Below are 24,953 nucleotides of genomic sequence, written 5' to 3'. Positions count from 1 at the left end.
TTCCTTAGGTCGTATTTGATAGTACGGAAAAATTTTAGGCGATCGTGGTCCGGAGACCCGGGACCACTCGGAAGGCGTGGGTTATAACACACAAAAATATGGGATCGCGCGGAATTCTAGTTGTTTGGCCGAAAAATGCAAAAAATGAGGAACGATCATGGCGGGGCGGATACTATGGTTCCTTAGGTCGTATTTGTTAGTCCAGAAAAATTTTAGGCGATAGGGGTCAGGAGGTCCCGGAACCACTCGGAAGGCGTGGGCTATAACACACAAAAATATGGGAATCGCGCGGAATTCTAGTTGTTTGGCCGAAAAACGCAAAAAATGAGGAACGATCATGGCGAGGCGGTGATTATGGTTCCTTAGGTCGTATTTGATGGCCCCAAAATTTTTTAGGCGATCGGGGTTCGGGGTTCCCGGGACCCCTTGGAAGGCGTGGGCTAAAGCACACAAAAATATGGAAATCGCGTGGAATTCTAGTTTTTTGGCTGAAAAATGCAAAAGACTAGGAACGATCATGGCGGGGCAGTGACTATGGTTCCTTAGGTCGTATTTGATAGTCCGGAAAATTTTTAGGCGATCCGGCTCCTGGGGGCCCGACCCACTCGGAAGGCATGGGCGATAGCACACAAAAATATGGGAATCGGGCGGAATTCTAGTTTTTTGGCCAAAAAATGCAAAAAATGAGGAACGATCATGGCGAGGCAGTGACTATGGTTCCTTAGGTCCTAATTGATGGCATGGAAAATTTTAGGCGATCGGGGTCCACGGCTCCCGGGACCACTCGGAAGGCATAAGCTATAGCACACGAAAATATGCAAATCGCGCGGAGTTCTAGTTTTTTGGCGGAAAAATACAAAGCATTTGGATCGATCATGGTGGGGCGGTGACTATGGTACCTTAGGTCATATTTGATAGTCCGGATAAATTTTAGGAGATCGGGGTCCCGGCTCCCCGGACCACTTGGAAGGCGTGGGTATAGCACACGAAAAAATGGGAATCGGGCGTAATTCTAGTTTTTTGGCCGAAAAATTCAAATAATAAGAAACGATGATGGCGAGGCGGTTACTATGGTTCCTTATGTCGTATTTGACGGCCCGGAAAAATTTTAGGCGATCGGGGTCCGGGGGTCCCGGAACCACTTGGAAGGGTGGGCAATAGCACACAAAAATATTGTAATCGGGCGGAATTCTAGTTTTTTGGCCGAAAAACGCAACAAATGAGGAATGATCATGGCTGGGCGGTGACTATGGTTCCTTAGGTCGTAATTGATAGTCTGGAAAAATTTTAGGCGATAGGGGTCCAGAGTTCTCGGGTTCACTTGGAAGGAGTGGGCTATAGGACACGAAAATATGGGAATCGCGCGGAATTTTAGTTTTTTGGCCGAAAAACGGAAAAAACTAGGAACGTTCATGGCTGGGCGGTGACTATGGTTCCTTAGGTCTTATTTGATAGTCCGAAAATATTTTAGGCGATAGGGGTCCGGAGGTCCCGGGATCACTCGGAAGGTGTGGGAACACACAAAAATATGGGAATCGCGCGGAATTCTAGTTGTTTGGCCGAAAAATGCAAAAAATAAGGAACGATCATGGCGGGGTGGTTACTATGGTTCCTTAGGTCGTATTTGACGGCCCGGAAAATTCTTAGGCGATCGGGGTTCAGGGTTCCCGGGACCCCTTGGAAGGCGTGGGCTAAAGCACACGAAAATATGGAAATCGCATGGAATTCTAGTTTTTTGGCTGAAAAACGCAAAAGACTAGGAACGATCATGGCGGGGCGGTGACTATGGTTCCTTAGCTCGTATTTGATAGTCCGGAAAATTTTTAGGCGATCCGGCTCCTGGGGGCCCGACCCACTCGGAAGGCATGGGCGATAGCACATAAAAATATGGGAATCGGGCGGAATTCTAGTTTTTTGGCCAAAAATGCAAAAAATGAGGAACGATCATGGCGAGGCACTGACTATGGTTCCTTAGGTCCTAATTGATGGCACGGAAAATTTTAGGCGATCGGGGTCCACGGCTCCCGGGACCACTCGGAAGGCGTAAGCTATAACACACGAAAATATGCAAATCGCACGGAGTTCTAGTTTTTTGGCCGAAAAATACAAAGCATTTGGATCGATCATGGTGGGGCGGTGACTATGGTACCTTAGGTCGTATTTGATAGTCCGGATAAATTTTAGGAGATCGGGGTCCGCGGCTCCCCGGACCACTTGGAAGGCGTGGGTATAGCACACGAAAAAATGGGAATCGGGCATAATTCTAGTTTTTTGGCCGAAAAATTCAAGAAATGAGAAACGATGATGGCGGGGCGGTTACTATGGTTCCTTAGGTCGTATTTGACGGCCCGAAAAAATTTTAGGCGATCGGGGTCCGGGGGTCCCGGAACCACTTGGAAGGGTGGGCAATAACACACAAAAATATTGTAATCGGGCGGAATTCTAGTTTTTTGGCCGAAAAACGCAACAAATGAGGAATAATCATGGCTGGGCGGTGACTATGGTTCCTTAGGTCGTAATTGATAGTCTGGAAAAATTTTAGGCGATAGGGGTCCAGAGTTCCCGGGTTCACTTGGAAGGAGTGGGCTATAGGACACGGAAATATGGGAATCGCGCGGAATTTTAGTTTTTTGGCCGAAAAACGAAAAAAACTAGGAACGATCATGGCTGGGCGGTGACAATGGTTCCTTAGGTCTTAATTGATAGTCCGAAAATATTTTAGGCGATAGGGGTCCGGAGGTCCCGGGACCACTCGGAAGGTGTGGGAACACACAAAAATATGGGAATCGCGCGAAATTCTAGTTGTTTGGCCGAAAAATGCAAAAAATAAGGAACGATCATGGCGGGGTGGTTACTATGGTTCCTTAGGTCGTATTTGATGGCCCGGAAAATTCTTAGGCGATCGGGGTTCTGGGTTCCCGGAACCCCTTGGTAGGCGTGGGCTAAAGCACACGAAAATATGGAAATCGCGCGGAATTCTAGTTTTTTGGATGAAAAACGCAAAAGACTAGGAACGATCATGGCGGGGCGGTGACTATGGTTCCTTAGGTCGTATTTGATAGTCCGGAAAAATTTTAGGCGATCGGGGTCCGGGGGTCCCGGAACCACTTGGAAGGGTGGGCAATAGCACACAAAAATATTGTAATTGGGTGGAATTCTAGTTTTTTGGCCGAAAAATGCAACAAATGAGGAATGATCATGGCTGGGCGGTGACTATGGTTCCTTAGGTCGTATTTGATAGTCCGGAAAAATTTTAGGTGATAGGGGTCCGGAGGTCCCGGGACCACTCGGAAGGTGTGGGCTATAACACACAAAAATATGGGAATCGCGCGGAATTCTAGTGGTTTGGCCGAAAAACGCAAAACATAAGGAACGATCATGGCGGGGTGGTTACTATGGTTCCTTATGTCGTATTTTATGGCCCGGAAAATTTTTAGGCGATCGGGATTCGGGGTTCCCGGGACCCCTTGGAAGGCGTGGGCTAAAGCACACAAAAATATTGTAATCGGGCGGAATTCTAGTTTTTTGGCCGAAAAACGCAACAAATGAGGAATGATCATTTCTGGGCGGTGACTATGGTTCCTTAGGTCATATTTGATAGTCCGGAAAAATTTTAGGCGATAGGGGTCCGGAGTTCCCGGGTTCACTTGGAAGGCGTGGGCTATAGGATACGAAAATATGGGAATCGCGCGGAATTCTAGTTTTTGGCCGAAAAACGGAAAAAACTAGGAACGATCATGGCTGGGCGGTGACTATGGTTCCTTAGGTCTTATTTGATAGTCCGGAAAAATTTTAGGCGATAGGGGTCCGGAGACCCGGGAGCACTCGGAAGGCGTGGGCTATAACACACAAAAATATAGGATAGCGCGGAATTCTAGTTGTTTGGCCGAAAAACGCAAAAAATGAGGAACGATCATGGAGGGGCGGATACTATGGTTCCTTAGGTCGTATTTGATAGTCCGGAAAAATTTTAGGCGATAGGGGTCCGGAGGTCCCAGGACCACTCGGAAGGTGTGGGCTATAACACACAAAAATATGGGTATCGCGCGGAATTCTAGTTGTTTGGCCGAAAAATGCAAAAATTGAGGAACGATCATGGCGGGGCGGATACTATGGTTCCTTAGGTCGTATTTGATAGTCCGAAAACATATTAGGCGATAGGGGTCAGGAGGTCCCGGGACCACTCGGAAGGCGTGGGCTATAACACATAAAAATATGGGAATCGCGCGGAATTCTAGATGTTCGGCCGAAAAACGCAAAAAAGTGAGGAACGATCATGGCAGGGTGGTTACTATGGTTCCTTAGGTCGTATTTGATGGCCCGAAAAATTTTTAGGCAATCGGGGTTCGGGGTTCCCGGGACCCCTCGGAAGGCGTGGGCGATAGCACACAAAAATATGGGAATCAGGCGGAATTCTAGTTTTTTCGCCAAAAAATACAAAAAATGAGGAACGATCATAGCGAGGCGGTGACTATGGTTCCTTAGGTCCTAATTGATGGCCCGAAATTTTTTTAGGCGATCCGAGTCCGGCGGCCCGGCCCACTCGGAAGGCGTGGGCAATAGCACACAAAAATATGGTAATCGAGCGGAACTCTATTTTTTTGGTCGATAAACGCAATAAATAAGGAACGATCATGGCGGGGCGGTGACTATGGTTCTTTAGGTCGTATTTGACGGCCCGGAAAATTTTAGGCGATCGGGGTCGACGGCTCCCGGGACCACTCGGAAGGCGTAAGCTATTGCACACAAAAATATGCAAATCGCGCGGAGTTCTAGCTTTTTGGCCGAAAAATTCAAAGCATTTGGAACGATCATGGTGGGGCGGGGACTATGGTACCTTAGGTTGTATTTGATAGTCCGGAAAAATTTTAGACGATCGGGGTCCGCGGCTCCCCGGACCACTTGGACGGCGTGGTATAGCACACGAAAATATGGGAATCGGGCGTAATTCTAGTTTTTTGGCCGAAAAATGCAAAAAATGAGAAACGATGATGGCGGGCGGTTACTATGGTTCCTTAGGTCGTATTTGACGATCTGAAAATATTTTAGGCGATCGGGGTCCGGGGGTCCCGGAACCACTTGGAAGGGTGGGCAATAGCACACAAAAATATTGTAATCGGGCGGAATTCTAGTTTTTTGGCCGAAAAATGCAACAAATGAGGAACGATCATGGCTGGGCGGTGACTATGGTTCCTTAGGTCTTATTTGATAGTCCGGAAAAATTTTAGGCGATAGGGGTCCGGAGACCCGGGAGCACTCGGAAGGCGTGGGCTATAACACACAAAAATATAGGATAGCGCGGAATTCTAGTTGTTTGGCCGAAAAACGCAAAAAATGAGGAACGATCATGGAGGGGCGGATACTATGGTTCCTTAGGTCGTATTTGATAGTCCGGAAAAATTTTAGGCGATAGGGGTCCGGAGGTCCCAGGACCACTCGGAAGGTGTGGGCTATAACACACAAAAATATGGGTATCGCGCGGAATTCTAGTTGTTTGGCCGAAAAATGCAAAAATTGAGGAACGATCATGGCGGGGCGGATACTATGGTTCCTTAGGTCGTATTTGATAGTCCGAAAACATATTAGGCGATAGGGGTCAGGAGGTCCCGGGACCACTCGGAAGGCGTGGGCTATAACACATAAAAATATGGGAATCGCGCGGAATTCTAGATGTTCGGCCGAAAAACGCAAAAAAGTGAGGAACGATCATGGCAGGGTGGTTACTATGGTTCCTTAGGTCGTATTTGATGGCCCGGAAAATTTTTAGGCAATCGGGGTTCGGGGTTCCCGGGACCCCTCGGAAGGCGTGGGCGATAGCACACAAAAATATGGGAATCAGGCGGAATTCTAGTTTTTTGGCCAAAAAATACAAAAAATGAGGAACGATCATAGCGAGGCGGTGACTATGGTTCCTTAGGTCCTAATTGATGGCCCGAAATTTTTTTAGGCGATCCGAGTCCGGCGGCCCGGCCCACTCGGAAGGCGTGGGCAATAGCACACAAAAATATGGTAATCGAGCGGAATTCTAGTTTTTTGGCCGAAAAACGCAATAAATAAGGAACGATCATGGCGGGGCGGTGACTATGGTTCTTTAGGTCGTATTTGATGGCCCGGAAAATTTTAGGCGATCGGGGTCGACGGCTCCCGGGACCACTCGGAAGGCGTAAGCTATTGCACACGAAAATATGCAAATCGCGCGGAGTTCTAGCTTTTTGGCCGAAAAATTCAAAGCATTTGGAACGATCATGGTGGGGCGGGGACTATGGTACCTTAGGTTGTATTTGATAGTCCAGAAAAATTTTAGGCGATCGGGGTCCGCGGCTCCCCGGACCACTTGGACGGCGTGGTATAGCACACGAAAATATGGGAATCGGGCGTAATTCTAGTTTTTTGGCCGAAAAATGCAAAAAATGAGAAACGATGATGGCGGGCGGTTACTATGGTTCCTTAGGTCGTATTTGACGATCTGAAAATATTTTAGGCGATCGGGGTCCGGGGGTCCCGGAACCACTTGGAAGGGTGGGCAATAGCACACAAAAATATTGTAATCGGGCGGAATTCTAGTTTTTTGGCCGAAAAATGCAACAAATGAGGAACGATCATGGCTGGGCGGTGACTATGGTTCCTTAGGTCTTATTTGATAGTCCGGAAAAATTTTAGGCGATAGGGGTCCGGAGACCCGGGAGCACTCGGAAGGCGTGGGCTATAACACACAAAAATATGGGATAGCGCGGAATTCTAGTTGTCTGGCCGAAAAACGCGAAAAATGAGGAACGATCATGGCGGGGTGGATACTATGGTTCCTTAGGTCGTATTTGATTGTCCGGAAAAATTTTAGGCGATAGGGGTCCGGAGGTCCCGGGACTACTCGGAAGGTGTGGGCTATAACACAAAAATATGGGAATCGCGTGTAATTCTAGTTGTTTGGCCAAAAAACGCAAAAAATAAGGAACGATCATGGCGGGGCGGATACTATGGTTCCTTAGGTCATATTTGATTGCCCGAAAAATTTTTAGGCGATCGGGGTCCGCGGCTCTTGGGACCACTAGGAAGGCGTGGGCAATAGCACACAAAAATATAGTAATCGAGCGGAATTCTAGTTTTTTGGCCGAAAAACGCAATAAATGAGGAACGATCATGGCGGGGCGGTGACTATGGTTCCTTAGGTCTTATTTTATAGTCCGTAAAAATATTAGGCGATAGGGGTCCGGAGGTCCCGGGATCACTCGGAAGGCGTGGGCTATAACACACAAAAATATGGGATCGCACGAAATTCTAGTTGTTTGGCCGAAAACGCAAAAAATAAGGAACGATCATGGCGGGGCGGATACTATGGTTCCTTATGTCGTATTTGATTGCCCGGAAAATTTTTAGGCGATCGGGGTTCGGGGTTCCCGGGACCAATAGGAAGGCGTGGGCAATAGCACACAAAAATATGGTAATCGAGCGGAATTCTAGTTTTTTGGCCGAATAATGCAATAAATGAGGAACGATCATGGCAGGGCGGTGACTATGGTTCCTTAGGTATTATTGGATAGTCCGGAAAAATATTAGGCGATAGGGGTCCGGAGGTCACGGGACCACTCGGAAGGCGTAAGCTATAGCACACGAAAATATGCAAATCGCGCGGAGTTCAAGTTTTTTGGCTGAAAAACGCAAAAGTCTAGGAACGATCATGGCGGGGCGGTGACTATGGTTCCTTAGGTCGTATTTGATAGTCCGGAAAAATTTTAGGCGATCCGGCTCCGGGGGGCCGACCCACTCGGAAGGCGTGGGCGATAGCACACAAAAATATGGGAATCAGGCGGAATTCTAGTTTTTTGGCCAAAAAATGCAAAAAATGAGGAACGATCATGGCGAGGCGGTGACTATTGTTCCTTAGGTCCTAATTGATGGCCCAAAAAATATTTAGGCGATCCGAGTCCAGCGGCCCGGCCCACTCGGAAGGCGTGGGCAATAGCACACAAAAAATGGTAATCGAGCGGAATTCTAGTTTTTTGGCCGAAAAATGCAATAAATGAGGAACGATCATGGCGGGGCGGTGACTATGGTTCCTTAGGTCGTATTTGATGGCCCGGAAAATTTTAGGCGATCGGGGTCCACGGCTCCCGGGACCACTCGGAAGGTGTAAGCCATAGCACAGTAAAATAAGCAAATCGCGTGGAGTTCTAGTTTTTTGGCCGAAAAATGCAAAGCATATTGAATGATCATGGTGGGGCGGATATTATGGTTCCTTAGGTCGTATTTGATAGTCCGGAAAAATTTTAGGCGATAGGGGTCAGGAGGTCCCGGGACCACTCGGAAGGCGTGGGCTATAACACACAAAAATATGGGAATCGGGCGTAATTCTAGTTTTTTGGCCGAAAAATGCAAAAAATGAGAAACGATGATGGCGGGGCGGTTACTATGGTTCCTTAGGTCGTATTTGACGGCCCGGAAAAATTTTAGGCGATCGGGGTCCGGTGGTTCCGGAACCACTTGGAAGGGTGGGCAATAGCACACAAAAATATTGTAATCGGGCGGAATTCTAGTTTTTTGGCCGAAAAACGCAACAAATGAGGAATGATCATGGCTGGGCGGTGACTATGATTCCTTAGGTCGTATTTGATAGTCCGGAAAAATTTTAGGCGATAGGGGTCCGGAGGTCCCGGGATCACTCGGAAGGCGTGGGCTATAACACACAAAAATATGGGAATCGCGCGGAATTCTAGTTGTTTGGCCGAAAAACGCAAAAAATGAGGAACGATCATGGCGGGGCGGATACTATAGTTCCTTAGGTCATATTTGATAGTCCGGAAAAATTTTAGGCGATAGGGGTCAGGAGGTCCCGGGACCACTCGGAAGGCGTGGGCTATAACACACAAAAATATGGGAATCGCGCGGAATTCTAGTTATTTGGCCGAAAAACTCAAAAAATGAGGAACGATCATGGCGGGGCGGATACTATGGTTCCTTAGGTCGTATTTGATAGTCCGGAAAAATTTTAGGCGATAGGGGTCCGGAGGTCCCGGGACCACTCGAAGGTGTGGGCTATAACACACAAAAATATGGGAATCGCGCGGAAGTCTAGTTGTTTTGCCGAAAAATGCAAAAAATAAGGAACGATCATGGTGGGGCGGATACTATGGTTCCTTGGGTCGTATTTGATTGCCCGGAAAAATTTTAGGCGATCGGGGTCCGCGGCTCTTGGGACCACTCGGAATGCGTGGGTATAGCACACGAAAATATGGGAATCGGGCGAAATTCTAGGTCTTTTTCAGTAACATGCAAAAAAATATGGAAAGATCTTGGCAGGGTGGTGACTATGGTTCCTTTGGTCTTATTTGATAGTCCGGAAAAATATTAGGCGATAGGGGTCCGGAGGTCCCGGGACCACTCGGAAGGCGTGGGCTATAACACACAAAAATATGGGAATCGCGCGGAATTCTAATAGTTTGGCCGAAAAACGCAAAAAATGAGGAACGATCATGGCGGGGCGGATACTATGGTTCCTTAGGTCGTATTTGATAGTTCGGAAAAATTTTAGGCGATAGGGGTCAGGAGGACCCAGGACCACTCGGAAGGCGTGGGCTATAACACACAAAAATATGGGTATCGTGCGGAATTCTAGTTGTTTGGCCGAAAAACGCAAAAATTGAGGAACAATCATGGCGGGGTGGTTACTATGGTTCCTTATGTCGTATTTCATGGCCCGGAAAATTTTTAGGCGATCGGGGTTCGGGGTTCCCGGGATCCCTTGGAAGGCGTGGGCTAAAGCACATGAAAATATGGAAATCGCGCGGAATTTTAGTTTTTTGGCTGAAAAATGCAAAAGACTAGGAACGATCATGGCGGGGCGGTGACTATGGTTCCTTAGGTCGTATTTGATAGTCCAGAAAATTTTTAGGCGATCCGACTCCGGGGTGCCCGACCCACTCGGAAGGCGTGGGCGATAGCACACAAAAATATGGGAATCGGGCGGAATTCTAGTTTTTTGGCCGAAAAATGCAAAAATGAGGAACGATCATGGCGAGGCGGTGACTATGGTTCCTTAGGTCCTAATTGATGGCCCGAAAACTTTTTAGGCGATCCGAGTCCGGCGGCCCGGCCCACTCGGAAGGCGTGGGCAATAGCACACAAAAATATGGTAATCGAGCGGAATTCTAGTTTTTTGGCCAAAAAACGCAATATATGAGGAACGATCATGGCTGGGCGGTGACTATGGTTCCTTAGGTCGTATTTGATGGCCCGGAAAATTTTAGGCGATCGGGGTCCACGGCTCCCGGGACCACTCGGAAGGCGTAAGCTATAGCACAGTAAAATACGCAAATCGCGCGGAGTTCTAGTTTTTTGGCCGAAAAATGCAAAGTATTTGGAATGATCATGGTGGGGCGGATATTATGGTTCCTTAGGTCGTATTTGATAGTCCGGAAAAATTTTACGCGATAGGGGTCTGGAGGTCCCGGGACCACTCGGAAGGCGTGGGCTATAACACACAAAAATATGGGAATCGGGCGTAATTCTAGTTTTTTGGCCGAAAAATGCAAAAAATGAGAAACGATGATGGCGGGGCGGTTGCTATGGTTCCTTAGGTCGTATTTGACGGCCCGAAAATATTTTAGGCGATCGGGGTCCGGTGGTTCCGGAACCACTTGGAAGGGTGGGCAATAGCACACAAAAATATTATAATCGGGCTGAATTCTAGTTTTTTGGCCGAAAAACGCAACAAATGAGGAATGATCATGGCTGGGCGGTGACTATGATTCCTTAGGTCGTATTTGATAGTCCGGAAAAATTTTAGGCGATAGGGGTCTGGAGTTCCCGGGACCACTCGGAAGGCGTGGGCTCTAACACACAAAAATATGGGAATCGCGCGGAATTCTAGTTGTTTGGCCGAAAAACACAAATAATGAGGAACGATCATGGCGGGGCGGATACTATAGTTCCTTAGGTCGTATTTGATAGTCCGAAAAAGTTTTAGGCAATAGGGGTCCGGAGACCCGGGAGCACTCGGAAGGCGTGGGCTATAACACACAAAAATATGGGATAGCGCGGAATTCTAGTTGTCTGGCCGAAAAACGCGAAAAATGAGGAACGATCATGGCGGGGTGGATACTATGGTTCCTTAGGTCGTATTTGATAGTCCGGAAAAATTTTAGGCGATAGGGGTCCGGAGGTCCCGGGACTACTCGGAAGGTGTGGGCTATAACACAAAAATATGGGAATCGCGTGTAATTCTAGTTGTTTGGCCAAAAAACGCAAAAAATAAGGAACAATCATGGCGGGGCGGATACTATGGTTCCTTAGGTCGTATTTGATTGCCCGAAAAATTTTTAGGCGATCTGGGTCCGCGGCTCTTGGGACCACTAGGAAGGCGTGGGCAATAGCACACAAAAATATAGTAATCGAGCGGAATTCTAGTTTTTTGGCCGAAAAACGCAATAAATGAGGAACGATCATGGCGGGGCGGTGACTATGGTTCCTTAGGTCTTATTTGATAGTCCGTAAAAATATTAGGCGATAGAGGTCCGGAGGTCCCGGGATCACTCGGAAGGCGTGGGCTATAACACACAAAAATATGGGATCGCGCGGAATTCTAGTTGTTTGGCCGAAAACGCAAAAAATAAGGAACGATCATGGCGGGGCGGATACTATGGTTCCTTATGTCGTATTTGATTGCCCGGAAAATTTTTAGGCGATCGGGGTTCGGGGTTCCCGGGACCAATAGGAAGGCGTGGGCAATAGCACACAAAAATATGGTAATCGAGCGGAATTCTAGTTTTTTGGCCGAAAAATGCAATAAATGAGGAACGATCATGGCAGGGCGGTGACTATGGTTCCTTAGGTATTATTTGATAGTCCGGAAAAATATTAGGCGATAGGGGTCCGGAGGTCCCGGGACCACTCGGAAGGCGTAAGCTATAGCACACGAAAATATGCAAATCGCGCGGAGTTCAAGTTTTTTGGCTGAAAAATGCAAAAGTCTCGGAACGATCATGGCAGGGCGGTGACTATGGTTCCTTAGGTCGTATTTGATAGTCCAAAAAAATTTTAGGCGATCCGGCTCCGGGGGGCCGACCCACTCGGAAGGCGTGGGCGATAGCACACAAAAATATCGGAATCGGGCGGAATTCTAGTTTTTGGCCAAAAAATGCAAAAAATGAGGAACGATCATGGCGAGGCGGTGACTATGGTTCCTTAGGTCCTAATTGATGGCCCAAAAAATATTTAGGCGATCCGAGTCCAGCGGCCCGGCCCACTCGGAAGGCGTGGGCAATAGCACACAAAAAATGGTAATCGAGCGGAATTCTAGTTTTTTGGCCGAAAAACGCAATAAATGAGGAACGATCATGGCGGGGCGGTGACTATGGTTCCTTAGGTCGTATTTGATGGCCCGAAAAATTTTAGGCGATCGGGGTCCACAGCTCCCGGGACCACTCGGAAGGCGTAAGCCATAGCACAGTAAAATATGCAAATCGCGCGGAGTTCTAGTTTTTTGGCCGAAAAATGCAAAGCATATTGAATGATCATGGTGGGGCGGATATTATGGTTCCTTAGGTCGTATTTGATAGTCCGGAAAAATTTTAGGCGATAGGGGTCAGGAGGTCCCGGGACCACTCGGAAGGCATGGGCTATAACACACAAAAATATGGGAATCGAGCGTAATTCTAGTTTTTTGGCCGAAAAATGCAAAAAATGAGAAACGATGATGGCGGGGCGGTTACTATGGTTCCTTAGGTCATATTTGACGGCCCGGAAAAATTTTAGGCGATCGGGGTCCGGTGGTTCCGGAACCACTTGGAAGGGTGGGCAATAGCACACAAAAATATTGTAATCGGGCGGAATTCTAGTTTTTTGGCCGAAAAATGCAACAAATGAGGAATGATCATGGCTGGGCGGTGACTATGATTCCTTAGGTCGTATTTGATAGTCCGGAAAAATTTTAGGCGATAGGGGTCCGGAGGTCCCGGGATCACTCGAAAGGCGTGGGCTATAACACACAAAAATATGGGAATCGCGCAGAATTCTAGTTGTTTGGCCGAAAAATGCAAAAAATGAGGAACGATCATGGCGGGGCGGATACTATAGTTCCTTAGGTCGTATTTGATAGTCCGGAAAAATTTTAGGCGATAGGGGTCAGGAGGTCCCGGGACCACTCGGAAGGCGTGGGCTATAACACACAAAAAATAAGGAACGATCATGGCGGGGCGGATACTATGGTTCCTTATGTCGTATTTGATTGCCCGGAAAATTTTTAGGCGATTGGGGTTCGGGGTTCCCGGGACCAATAGGAAGGCGTGGGCAATAGCACACAAAAATATGGTAATCGAGCGGAATTCTAGTTTTTTGGCCTAAAAATGCAATAAATGAGGAACGATCATGGCAGGGCGGTGACTATGGTTCCTTAGGTATTATTTGATAGTCCGGAAAAATATTAGGCGATAGGGGTCCGGAGGTCCCGGGACCACTCGGAAGGCGTAAGCTATAGCACACGAAAATATGCAAATCGCACGGAGTTCAAGCTTTTTGGCTGAAAAATGCAAAAGTCTGGGAACGATCATGGCGGGGCGGTGACTATGGTTCCTTAGGTCGTATTTGATAGTCCGGAAAAATTTTAGGCGATCCGGCTCCGGGGGGCCGACCCACTCGGAAGGCGTGGGCGATAGCACACAAAAATATGGGAATCAAGCGGAATTCTAGTTTTTTGGCCAAAAAATGCAAAAAATGAGGAACGATCATGGCGAGTCGGTGACTATGGTTCCTTAGGTCCTAATTGATGGCCCAAAAAATATTTAGGCGATCCGAGTCCAGCGGCCCGGCCCACTCGGAAGGCGTGGGCAATAGCACACAAAAAATGGTAATCGAGCGGAATTCTAGTTTTTTGGCCGAAAAACGCAATAAATGAGGAACGATCATGGCGGGGCGGTGACTATGGTTCCTTAGGTCGTATTTGATGGCCCGGAAAATTTTAGGCGATCGGGGTCCACGGCTCCCGGGACCACTCGGAAGGCGTAAGCTATAGCAAAGTAAAATATGCAAATCGCGCGGAGTTCTAGTTTTTTGGCCGAAAAATGCAAAGCATATTGAATGATCATGGTGGGGCGGATATTATGGTTCCTTAGGTCGTATTTGATAGTCCGGAAAAATTTTAGGCGATAGGGGTCAGGAGGTCCCGGGACCACTCGGAAGGCGTGGGCTATAACACACAAAAATATGGGAATCGGGCATAATTCTAGTTTTTTGGCCGAAAAATGCAAAAAATGAGAAACGATGATGGCGGGGCGGTTACTATGGTTCCTTAGGTCATATTTGACCGCCCGGAAAAATTTTAGGCGATCGGGGTCCGGTGGTTCCGGAACCACTTGGAAGGGTGGGCAATAGCACACAAAAATATTGTAATCGGGCGGAATTCTAGTTTTTTGGCCGAAAAACGCAACAAATGAGGAATGATCATGGCTGGGCGGTGACTATGATTCCTTAGGTCGTATTTGATAGTCCGGAAAAATTTTAGGCGATAGGGGTCCGGAGGTCCCGGGATCACTCGGAAGGCGTGGGCTATAACACACAAAAATATGGGAATCGCGCAGAATTCTAGTTGTTTGGCCGAAAAATGCAAAAAATGAGGAACGATCATGGCGGGGCGGATACTATAGTTCCTTAGGTCGTATTTGATAGTCCGGAAAAATTTTAGGCGATAGGGGTCAGGAGGTCCCGGGACCACTCGGAAGGCGTGGGCTATAACACACAAAAATATGGGAATCGCGCGGAATTCTAGTTGTTTGGCCGAAAAATGCAAAAAATGAGGAACGATCATGGCGGGGTGGTTACTATGGTTCCTTAGGTCGTATTTGACGGCCCGAAAATATTTTAGGCGATCGGGGTCCGGTGGTTCCGGAACCACTAGGAAGGGTGGGCAATAGCACACAAAAATATTATAATCGGGCTGAATTCTAGTTTTTTGGCCGAAAAACGCAACAAATGAGGAATGATAATGGCTGGGCGGTGACTATGATTCCTTAGGTCGTATTTGATAGTCCGGAAAAATTTTAGGCGATAGGGGTCTGGAGTTCCCGGGACCACTCGGAAGGCGTGGGCTCTAACACACAAAAATATGGGAATCGTGCGGAATTCTAGTTGTTTGGCCGAAAAACACAAATAATGAGGAACGATCATGGCGGGGCGGATACTATAGTTCCTTAGGTCGTATTTGATAGTCCGAAAAAATTTTAGGCAATAGGGGTCCGGAGACCCAGGAGCACTCGGAAGGCGTGGGCTATAACACACAAAAATATGGGATAGCGCGGAATTCTAGTTGTCTGGCCGAAAAACGCGAAAAATGAGGAACGATCATGGCGGGGTGGATACTATGGTTCCTTAGGTCGTATTTGATAGTCCGGAAAAATTTTAGGCGATAGGGGTCCGGAGGTCCCGGGACTACTCGGAAGGTGTGGGCTATAACACAAAAATATGGGAATCGCGTGTAATTCTAGTTGTTTGGCCAAAAAACGCAAAAAATAAGGAACAATCATGGCGGGGCGGATACTATGGTTCCTTAGGTCGTATTTGATTGCCCGAAAAATTTTTAGGTGATCGGGGTCCGCGGCTCTTGGGACCACTAGGAAGGCGTGGGCAATAGCACACAAAAATATAGTAATCGAGCGGAATTCTAGTTTTTTGGCCGAAAAACGCAATAAATGAGGAACGATCATGGCGGGGCGGTGACTATGGTTCCTTAGGTCTTATTTGATAGTCCGTAAAAATATTAGGCGATAGGGGTCCGGAGGTCCCGGGATCACTCGGAAGGCGTGGGCTATAACACACAAAAATATGGGATCGCGCGGAATTCTAGTTGTTTGGCCGAAAATGCAAAAAATAAGGAACGATCATGGCGGGGCGGATACTATGGTTCCTTATGTCGTATTTGATTGCCCGGAAAATTTTTAGGCGATCGGGGTTCGGGGTTCCCGGGACCAATAGGAAGGCGTGGGCAATAGCACACAAAAATATGGTAATCGAGCGGAATTCTAGTTTTTTGGCCGAAAAATGCAATAAATGAGGAACGATCATGGCAGGGCGGTGACTATGGTTCCTTAGGTATTATTTGATAGTCCGGAAAAATATTAGGCGATAGGGGTCCGGAGGTCCCTGGACCACTCGGAAGGCGTAAGCTATAGCACACGAAAATATGCAAATCGCGCGGAGTTCAAGTTTTTTGGCTGAAAAATGCAAAAGTCTAGGAACGATCATGGCAGGGCGGTGACTATGGTTCCTTAGGTCGTATTTGATAGTCCGGAAAAATTTTAGGCGATCCGGCTGCGGGGGGCCGACCCACTCGGAAGGCGTGGGCGATAGCACACAAAAATATGGGAATCAGGCGGAATTCTAGTTTTTTGGCCAAAAAATGCAAAATATGAGGAACGATCATGGCGAGGCGGTGACTATGGTTCCTTAGGTCCTAATTGATGGCCCAAAAAATATTTAGGCGACCCGAGTCCAGCGGCCCGGCCCACTCGGAAGGCGTGGGCAATAGCACACAAAAAATGGTAATCGAGCGGAATTCTAGTTTTTTGGCCGAAAAACGCAATAAATGAGGAACGATCATGGCGGGGCGGTGACTATGGTTCCTTAGGTCGTATTTGATGGCCCGGAAAATTTTAGGCGATCGGGGTCCACGGCTCCCGGGACCACTCGGAAGGCGTAAGCCATAGCACAGTAAAATATGCAAATCGCGCGGAGTTCTAGTTTTTTGGCCGAAAAATGCAAAGCATATTGAATGATCATGGTGGGGCGGATATTATGGTTCCTTAGGTCGTATTTGATAGTCCGGAAAAATTTTAGGCGATAGGGGTCAGGAGGTCCCGGGACCACTCGGAAGGCGTGGGCTATAACACACAAAAATATGGGAATCGGGCGTAATTCTAGTTTTTTGGCCGAAAAATGCAAAAAATGAGAAACGATGATGGCGGGGCGGTTACTATGGTTCCTTAGGTCATATTTGACGTCCCGGAAAAATTTTAGGCGATCGGGGTCCGGTGGTTCCGGAACCACTTGGAAGGGTGGGCAATAGCACACAAAAATATTGTAATCGGGCGGAATTCTAGTTTTTTGGCCGAAAAACGCAACAAATGAGGAATGATCATGGCTGGGCGGTGACTATGATTCCTTAGGTCGTATTTGATAGTCCGGAAAAATTTTAGGCGATAGGGGTCCGGAGGTCCCGGGATCACTCGGAAGGCGTGGGCTATAACACACAAAAATATGGGAATCGCGCAGAATTCTAGTTGTTTGGCCGAAAAATGCAAAAAATGAGGAACGATCATGGCGGGGCGGATACTATAGTTCCTTAGGTCGTATTTGATAGTCCGGAAAAATTTTAGGCGATAGGGGTCAGGAGGTCCCGGGACCACTCGGAAGGCGTGGGCTATAACACACAAAAAATAAGGAACGATCATGGCGGGGCGGATACTATGGTTCCTTATGTCGTATTTGATTGCCCGGAAAATTTTTAGGCGATCGGGGTTCGGGGTTCCCGGGACCAATAGGAAGGCGTGGGCAATAGCACACAAAAATATGGTAATCGAACGGAATTCTAGTTTTTTGGCCTAAAAATGCAATAAATGAGGAACGATCATGGCAGGGCGGTGACTATGGTTCCTTAGGTATTATTTGATAGTCCGGAAAAATATTAGGCGATAGGGGTCCGGAGGTCCCGGGACCACTCGGAAGGCGTAAGCTATAGCACACGAAAATATGCAAATCGCACGGAGTTCAAGTTTTTTGGCTGAAAAATGCAAAAGTCTAGGAACGATCATGGCGGGGCGGTGACTATGGTTCCTTAGGTCGTATTTGATAGTCCGGAAAAATTTTAGGCGATCCGGCTCCGGGGGGCCGACCCACTCGGAAGGCGTGGGCGATAGCACACAAAAATATGGGAATCAGGCGGAATTCTAGTTTTTTGGCCAAAAAATGCAAAAAATGAGGAACGATCATGGAGAGTCGGTGACTATGGTTCCTTAGGTCCTAATTGATGGCCCAAAAAATATTTAGGCGATCCGAGTCCAGCGGCCCGGCCCACTCGGAAGGCGTGGGCAATAGCACACAAAAAATGGTAATCGAGCGGAATTCTAGTTTTTTGGCCGAAAAACGCAATAAATGAGGAACGATCATGGCGGGGCGGTGACTATGGTTCCTTAGGTCATATTTGATGGCCCGGAAAATTTTAGGCGATCGGGGTCCACGGCTCCCGGGACCACTCGGAAGGCGTAAGCCATAGCACAGTAAAATATGCAAATCGCGCGGAGTTCTAGTTTTTTGGCCGAAAAATGCAAAGCATATTGAATGATCATGGTGGGGCGGATATTATGGTTCCTTAGGTCGTATTTGATAGTCCGGAAAAATTTTAGGCGATAGGGGTCAGGAGGTCCCGGGACCACTCGGAAGGCGTGGGCTATAACACACAAAAATATGGGAATCGGGCGTAATTCTAGTTTTTTGGCCGAAAAATGCAAAAAATGAGAAACGATGATGGCGGGGCGGTTACTATGGTTCCTTAGGTCATATTTGATGGCCCGGAAAAATTTTAGGCGATCGGGGTCCGGTGGTTCCGGAACCACTTGGAAGGGTGGGCAATAGCACACAAAAATATTGTAATCGGGCGGAATTCTAGTTTTTTGGCCGAAAAACGCAACAAATGAGGAATGATCATGGCTGGGCGGTGACTATGATTCCTTAGGTCGTATTTGATAGTCCGGAAAAATTTTAGGCGATAGGGGTCCGGAGGTCCCGGGATCACTCGGAAGGCGTGGGCTATAACACACAAAAATATGGGAATCGCGCAGAATTCTAGTTGTTTGGCCGAAAAATGCAAAAAATGAGGAACGATCATGGCGGGGCGGATACTATAGTTCCTTAGGTCGTATTTGATAGTCCGGAAAAATTTTAGGCGATAGGGGTCAGGAGGTCCCGGGACCACTCGGAAGGCGTGGGCTATAACACACAAAAATATGGGAATCGCGCGGAATTCTAGTTGTTTGGCCGAAAAACTCAAAAAATGAGGAACGATCATGGCGGGGCGGATACTATGGTTCCTTAGGTCGTATTTGATAGTCCGGAAAAATTTTAGGCGATAGGGGTCCGGAGGTCCCGGGACCACTCTGAAGGTGTGGGCTATAACACAAAAAAATATGGGAATCGCGCGGAATTCTAGTTGTTTTGCCGAAAAATGCAAAAAATAAGGAACGATCATGGTGGGGTAGATACTATGGTTCCTTGGGTCGTATTTGATTGCCCGGAAAAATTTTAGGCGATCGGGGTCCGCGGCTCTTGGGACCACTCGGAATGCGTGGGTATAGCACACGAAAATATGGGAATCGGGCGAAATTCTAGGTCTTTTTCAGTAACATGCAAAAAAATGTGGAAAGATCTTGGCAAGGTGGTGACTATGGTTCCTTTGGTCTTATTTGATAGTCCGGAAAAATATTAGGCGATAGGGGTCCGGAGGTCCCGGGACCACTCGGAAGGCGTGGGCTATAACACACAAAAATATGGGAATCGCGCGGAATTCTAGTTGTTTGGCCGAAAAACGCAAAAAATGAGGAACGATCATGGCGGGGCGGATACTATGGTTCCTTAGGTCGTATTTGATAGTCCGGAAAAATTTTAGGCGATAGGGGTCAGGGGTTCCCGGGATCCCTTGGAAGGCGTGGGCTAAAGCACACGAAAATATGGAAATCGCGCGGAATTTTAGTTTTTTGGCTGAAAAATGCAAAAGACTAGGAACGATCATGGCGGGGCGGTGACTATGGTTCCTTAGGTCGTATTTGATAGTCCGGAAAATTTTTAGGCGATCCGGCTCCGGGGTGCCCGACCCACTCGGAAGGCGTGGGCGATAGCACACAAAAATATGGGAATCGGGCGGAATTCTAGTTTTTTGGCCGAAAAATGCAAAAATGAGGAACGATCATGGCGAGGCGGAGACTATGGTTCCTTAGGTCCTAATTGATGGCCCGAAAACTTTTAGGCGATCCGAGTCCGGCGGCCCGGCCCACTCGGAAGGCGTGGGCAATAGCACACAAAAATATGGTAATCGAGCGGAATTCTAGTTTTTTGGCCAAAAAATGCAATATATGAGGAACGATCATGGCTGGGCGGTGACTATGGTTCCTTAGGTCGTATTTGATGGCCCGGAAAATTTTAGGCGATCGGGGTCCATGGCTCCCGGGACCACTCGGAAGGCGTAAGCTATAGCACAGTAAAATATGCAAATCGTGCGGAGTTCTAGTTTTTTGGCCGAAAAATGCAAAGCATTTGGAATGATCATGGTGGGGCGGATATTATGGTTCCTTAGGTCGTATTTGATAGTCCGGAAAAATTTTAGGTGATAGGGGTCAGGAGGTCCCGGGACCACTCGGAAGGCGTGGGCTATAACACACAAAAATATGGGAATCGGGCGTAATTCTAGTTTTTGGCCGAAAAATGCAAAAAATGAGAAACGATGATGGCGGGGCGGTTACTATGGTTCCTTAGGTCGTATTTGACGGCCCGGAAATATTTTAGGCGATCAGGGTCCGGTGGTTCCGGAACCACTTGGAAGGGTGGGCAATAGCACACAAAAATATTGTAATCGGGCTGAATTCTAGTTTTTTGGCCGAAAAACGCAACAAATGAGGAATGATCATGGCTGGGCGGTGACTATGATTCCTTAGGTCGTATTTGATAGTCCGGAAAAATTTTAGGCGATAGGGGTCTGGAGGTCCCGGGACCACTCGGAAGGCGTGGGCTCTAACACACAAAAATATGGGAATCGCGCGGAATTCTAGTTGTTTGGCCGAAAAACGCAAAAAATGAGGAACGATCATGGCGGGGCGGATACTATAGTTCCTTAGGTCGTATTTGATAGTCCGGAAAAATTTTAGGCGATAGGGGTCAGGAGGTCCCGGGACCACTCGGAAGGCGTGGGCTATAACACACAAAAATATGCGAATCGCGCAGAATTCTAGTTGTTTGGCCGAAAAACTCAAAAATTGAGGAACGATCATGGCGGGGTGGTTACTATGGTTCCTTATGTCGTATTTGATGGCCCAGAAAATTTTTAGGCGATCGGGGTTCAGGGTTCCCGGGACCCCTTGGAAGGCATGGGCTAAAGCACACGAAAATATGGAAATCGCGCGAAATTCTAGTTTTTTGGCTGAAAAATGCAAAAGACTAGGAACGATCATGGCGGGGCAGTGACTATGGTTCCTTAGGTCGTATTTGATAGTCTAGAAAATTTTTAGGCGATCCGGCTCCGGGCGGCCCGGCCCACTCGGAAGGCGTGGGCAATAGCACACAAAAATATGGTAATCGAGCGGAATTCTAGTTTTTTGGCCAAAAAACGCAAAAAATGAGGAACGATCATGGCTGGGCGGTGACTATGGTTCCTTAGGTCGTATTTGATGGCCCGGAAAATTTTAGGCGAATGGGGTCCACGGCTCCCGGGACCTCTCGGAAGGCGTAAGCTATAGCACACTAAAATATGCAAATAACGCGGAGTTCTAGTTTTTTGGCCGAAAAATGCAAAGCATTTGGGATGATCATGGTGGGGCGGATACTATGGTTCCTTAGGTCGTATTTGATAGTCCGGAAAAATTTTAGGCGATAGGGGTCAGGAGGTCCCGGGACCACTCGGAAGGCGTGGGCTATAACACACAAAAATATGGGAATCACGCGGAATTCTAGTTGTTTGGCCGAAAAACGCAAAAAATGAGGAACGATCATGGCGGGGCGGATACTATAGTTCCTTAGGTCGTATTTGATAGTCCGGAAAAATTTTAGGCGATAGGGGTCAGGAGGTCCCGGGACGACTCGGAAGGCGTGGGCTATAACACGCAAAAATATGGGAATCGCGCGGAATTCTAGTTTTTTGGCCGAAAAATGCAACAAATGAGGAATGATCATGGCTGGGCGGTGACTATGATTCCTTAGGTCGTATTTGATAGTCCGGAAAAACATTAGGCGATAGGGGTCCGGAGGTCCCGGGACCACTCGGAAGGCGTGGGCTATAACACACAAAAATATGGGAATCGCGCGGAATTCTAGTTGTTTGGCCGAAAAACGCAAAAAATGAGGAACGATCATGGAGGGGCGGATACTATAGTTCCTTAGGTCGAATTTGATAGTCCGGAAAAATTTTAGGCGATAGGGGTCAGGAGGTCCCGGGACCACTCGGAAGGCGTGGGCTATAACACACAAAAATATGGGAATCGCGCGGAATTCTAGTTGTTTGGCCGAAAAACGCAAAAATTGAGGAACGATCATGGCGGGGTGGTTACTATGGTTCCTTATGTCATATATTTGATGGCCCGAAAAATTTTTAGGCGATCGGGGTTCGGGGTTCCCGGGACCCCTTGGAAGGCATGGGCTAAAGCACACGAAAATATGGAAATCGCGCGAAATTCTAGTTTTTTGGCTGAAAAACGCAAAAGACTAGGAACGATCATGGCGGGGCGGTGACTATGGTTCCTTAGGTCATATTTGATAGTCCGAAAAAATTTTAGGCGATAGGGGTCCGGAGGTCCCGGGACCACTCGGAAGGTGTGGGCTATAATACACAAAAATATGGGAATCGCGCGGAATTCGAGTTGTTTTGCCGAAAAATGCAAAAAATAAGGAACGATCATTGTGGGGCGGATACTATGGTTCCTTAGGTCATATTTGATTGCCCGGAAAAATTTTAGGCGATCGGGGTCCGCGGCTCTTGGGACCACTAGGAATGCATGGGTATAGCACACGAAAATATGGGAATCGGGTGAAATTCTAGGTCTTTTTCAGTAACATGCAAAAAAATGTGGAAAGATCTTGGCAGGGTGGTGACTATGGTTCCTTTGGTCTTATTTGATAGTCCGGAAAAATATTAGGCGATAGGGGTCCGGAGGTCCCGGGACCACTCGGAAGGCGTGGGCTATAACACACAAAAATATGGGAATCGCGCGGAATTCTAGTTGTTTGGCCGAAAAACGCAAAAAATGAGGAACGATCATGGCGGGGTGGTTACTATGGTTCCTTATGTCGTATTTGATGGCCCAAAAAATTTTTAGGCGATCGGGGTTCGGGGTTCCCGGGACCCCTTGGAAGGCATGGGCTAAAGCACACGAAAATATGGAAATCGTGCAAAATTCTAGTTTTTTGGCTGAAAAACGCAAAAGACTAAGAACGATCATGGCGGGGCAGTGACTATGGTTCCTTAGGTCGTATTTGATAGTCTGGAAAATTTTTAGGCGATCCGGCTCCGGGGGGCCCGACCCACTCGGAAGGCGTGGGCGATAACACACAAAAATATAGGAATCGGGCGAAATTCTAGTTTTTTGGCCGAAAAACGCAATAAATGAGGAACGATCTTGGTAGGGCGGTGACGATGGTTCCTTAGGTCTTATTTGATAGTCCGGAAATATATTAGGCGATAGGGGTCCGGAGGTCCCGGGACCACTCGGAAGGCGTGGGCTATAACACACAAAAATATGCAAATCGCGCGGAATTCTAGTTGTTTGGTCGAAAAACCCAAAAAATGAGGAACGATCATGGCGGGGCGGATACTATGGTTCCTTAGATCATATTTGATAGTACGGAAAAATTTTAGGTGATAGGGGTCCGGAGGTCCCGGGACCACTCGGAAGGCGTGGGCTATAACACACAAAAATATGGGAATCGCGCGGAATTATAATTGTTTGGCCGAAAAACGCAAAAAATGAGGAACGGTCATGGCGGGGTGGTTACTATGGTTCCTTAGGTCATATTTGATGGACCGGAAAATTTTTAGGCGATCGGGGTTCGGGGTTCCCGGGACCCCTTGGAAGGCATGGGCTTTGCACACAAAAATATGGAAATCGCGCGGAATTCTAGTTTTTTGGCTGAAAAACGCAAAAGACTAGGAACGATCATGGCGGGGCAGTGACTATGGTCCCTTAGGTCGTATTTGATAGTCCGGAAAATTTTTAGGCTATCTGGCTCCGGGGGCCCGACCCACTCGGAAGGCGTGGGCGATAGCACACAAAAATATGGTAATCGAGCGAAATTCTAGTTTTTTGGCCGCAAAACGCAATAAATGAGGAACGATCATGGGTCCACGGCTCCCGGGACCACTCGGAAGGCGTAAGCTATATAGCACACTAAAATATGCAAATCGCGCGGAGTTCTAGTTTTTTGGCCGAAAAATGCAAAGCATTTGGAACGATCATGGTGGGGTGGTGACTATGGTACCTTAGGTCGTATTTGATAGTCCGGAAAAATTTTAGGCGATCGGGGTCCGCGGCTCCCCGGACCACTTGGAAGGCGTGGGTATAGCACACGAAAATATGGGAATCGGGCGTAATTCTAGTTTTTTGGCCGAAAAATGCAAAAAATGAGAAACGATGATGGCGGGGCGGTTACTATGGTTCCTTAGGTCGTATTTGACGGCCCGGAAAAATTTTAGGCGATCGGGGTCCGGGGGTCCCGGAACCACTTGGAAGGGTGGGCAATAGCACACAAAAATATTGTAATCGGGCGGAATTCTAGTTTTTTGGCCGAAAAATGCAACAAATGAGGAATGATCATGGCTGGGCGGTGACTATGGTTCCTTAGGTCGTATTTGATAGTCCGGAAAAATTTTAGGCGATAGGGGTCCGGAGTTCCCGGGTTCACTTGGAAGGCGCTAGCTATAGGACACGAAAATATGGGAATCGCGCGGAATTCTAGTTTTTTGGCCGAAATACGGAAAAAACTAGGAACAATCATGGCTGGGCGGTGACTATGGTTCCTTAGGTCTTATTTGATAGTCCGGAAAAATTTTAGGCGATAGGGGTCCGGAGATCCGGGACCACTCGGAAGGCGTGGGCTATAAGACACAAAAATATAGGATCGCGTGGAATTCTAGTTGTTTGGCCGAAAAACGCAAAAAATGAGGAACAATCTTGGCAGGGCGGTGACTATGGTTCCTTAGGTATTATTTGATAGTCCGG

This window comes from Nicotiana tomentosiformis, unplaced genomic scaffold (genome assembly GCF_000390325.3).
Source record: "Nicotiana tomentosiformis unplaced genomic scaffold, ASM39032v3 Un00036, whole genome shotgun sequence".
Classification (NCBI taxonomy): domain Eukaryota; kingdom Viridiplantae; phylum Streptophyta; class Magnoliopsida; order Solanales; family Solanaceae; genus Nicotiana; species Nicotiana tomentosiformis.
The sequence above is the reverse complement of the archived record's forward strand: the minus strand, read 5'-3'. Positions refer to the sequence as shown.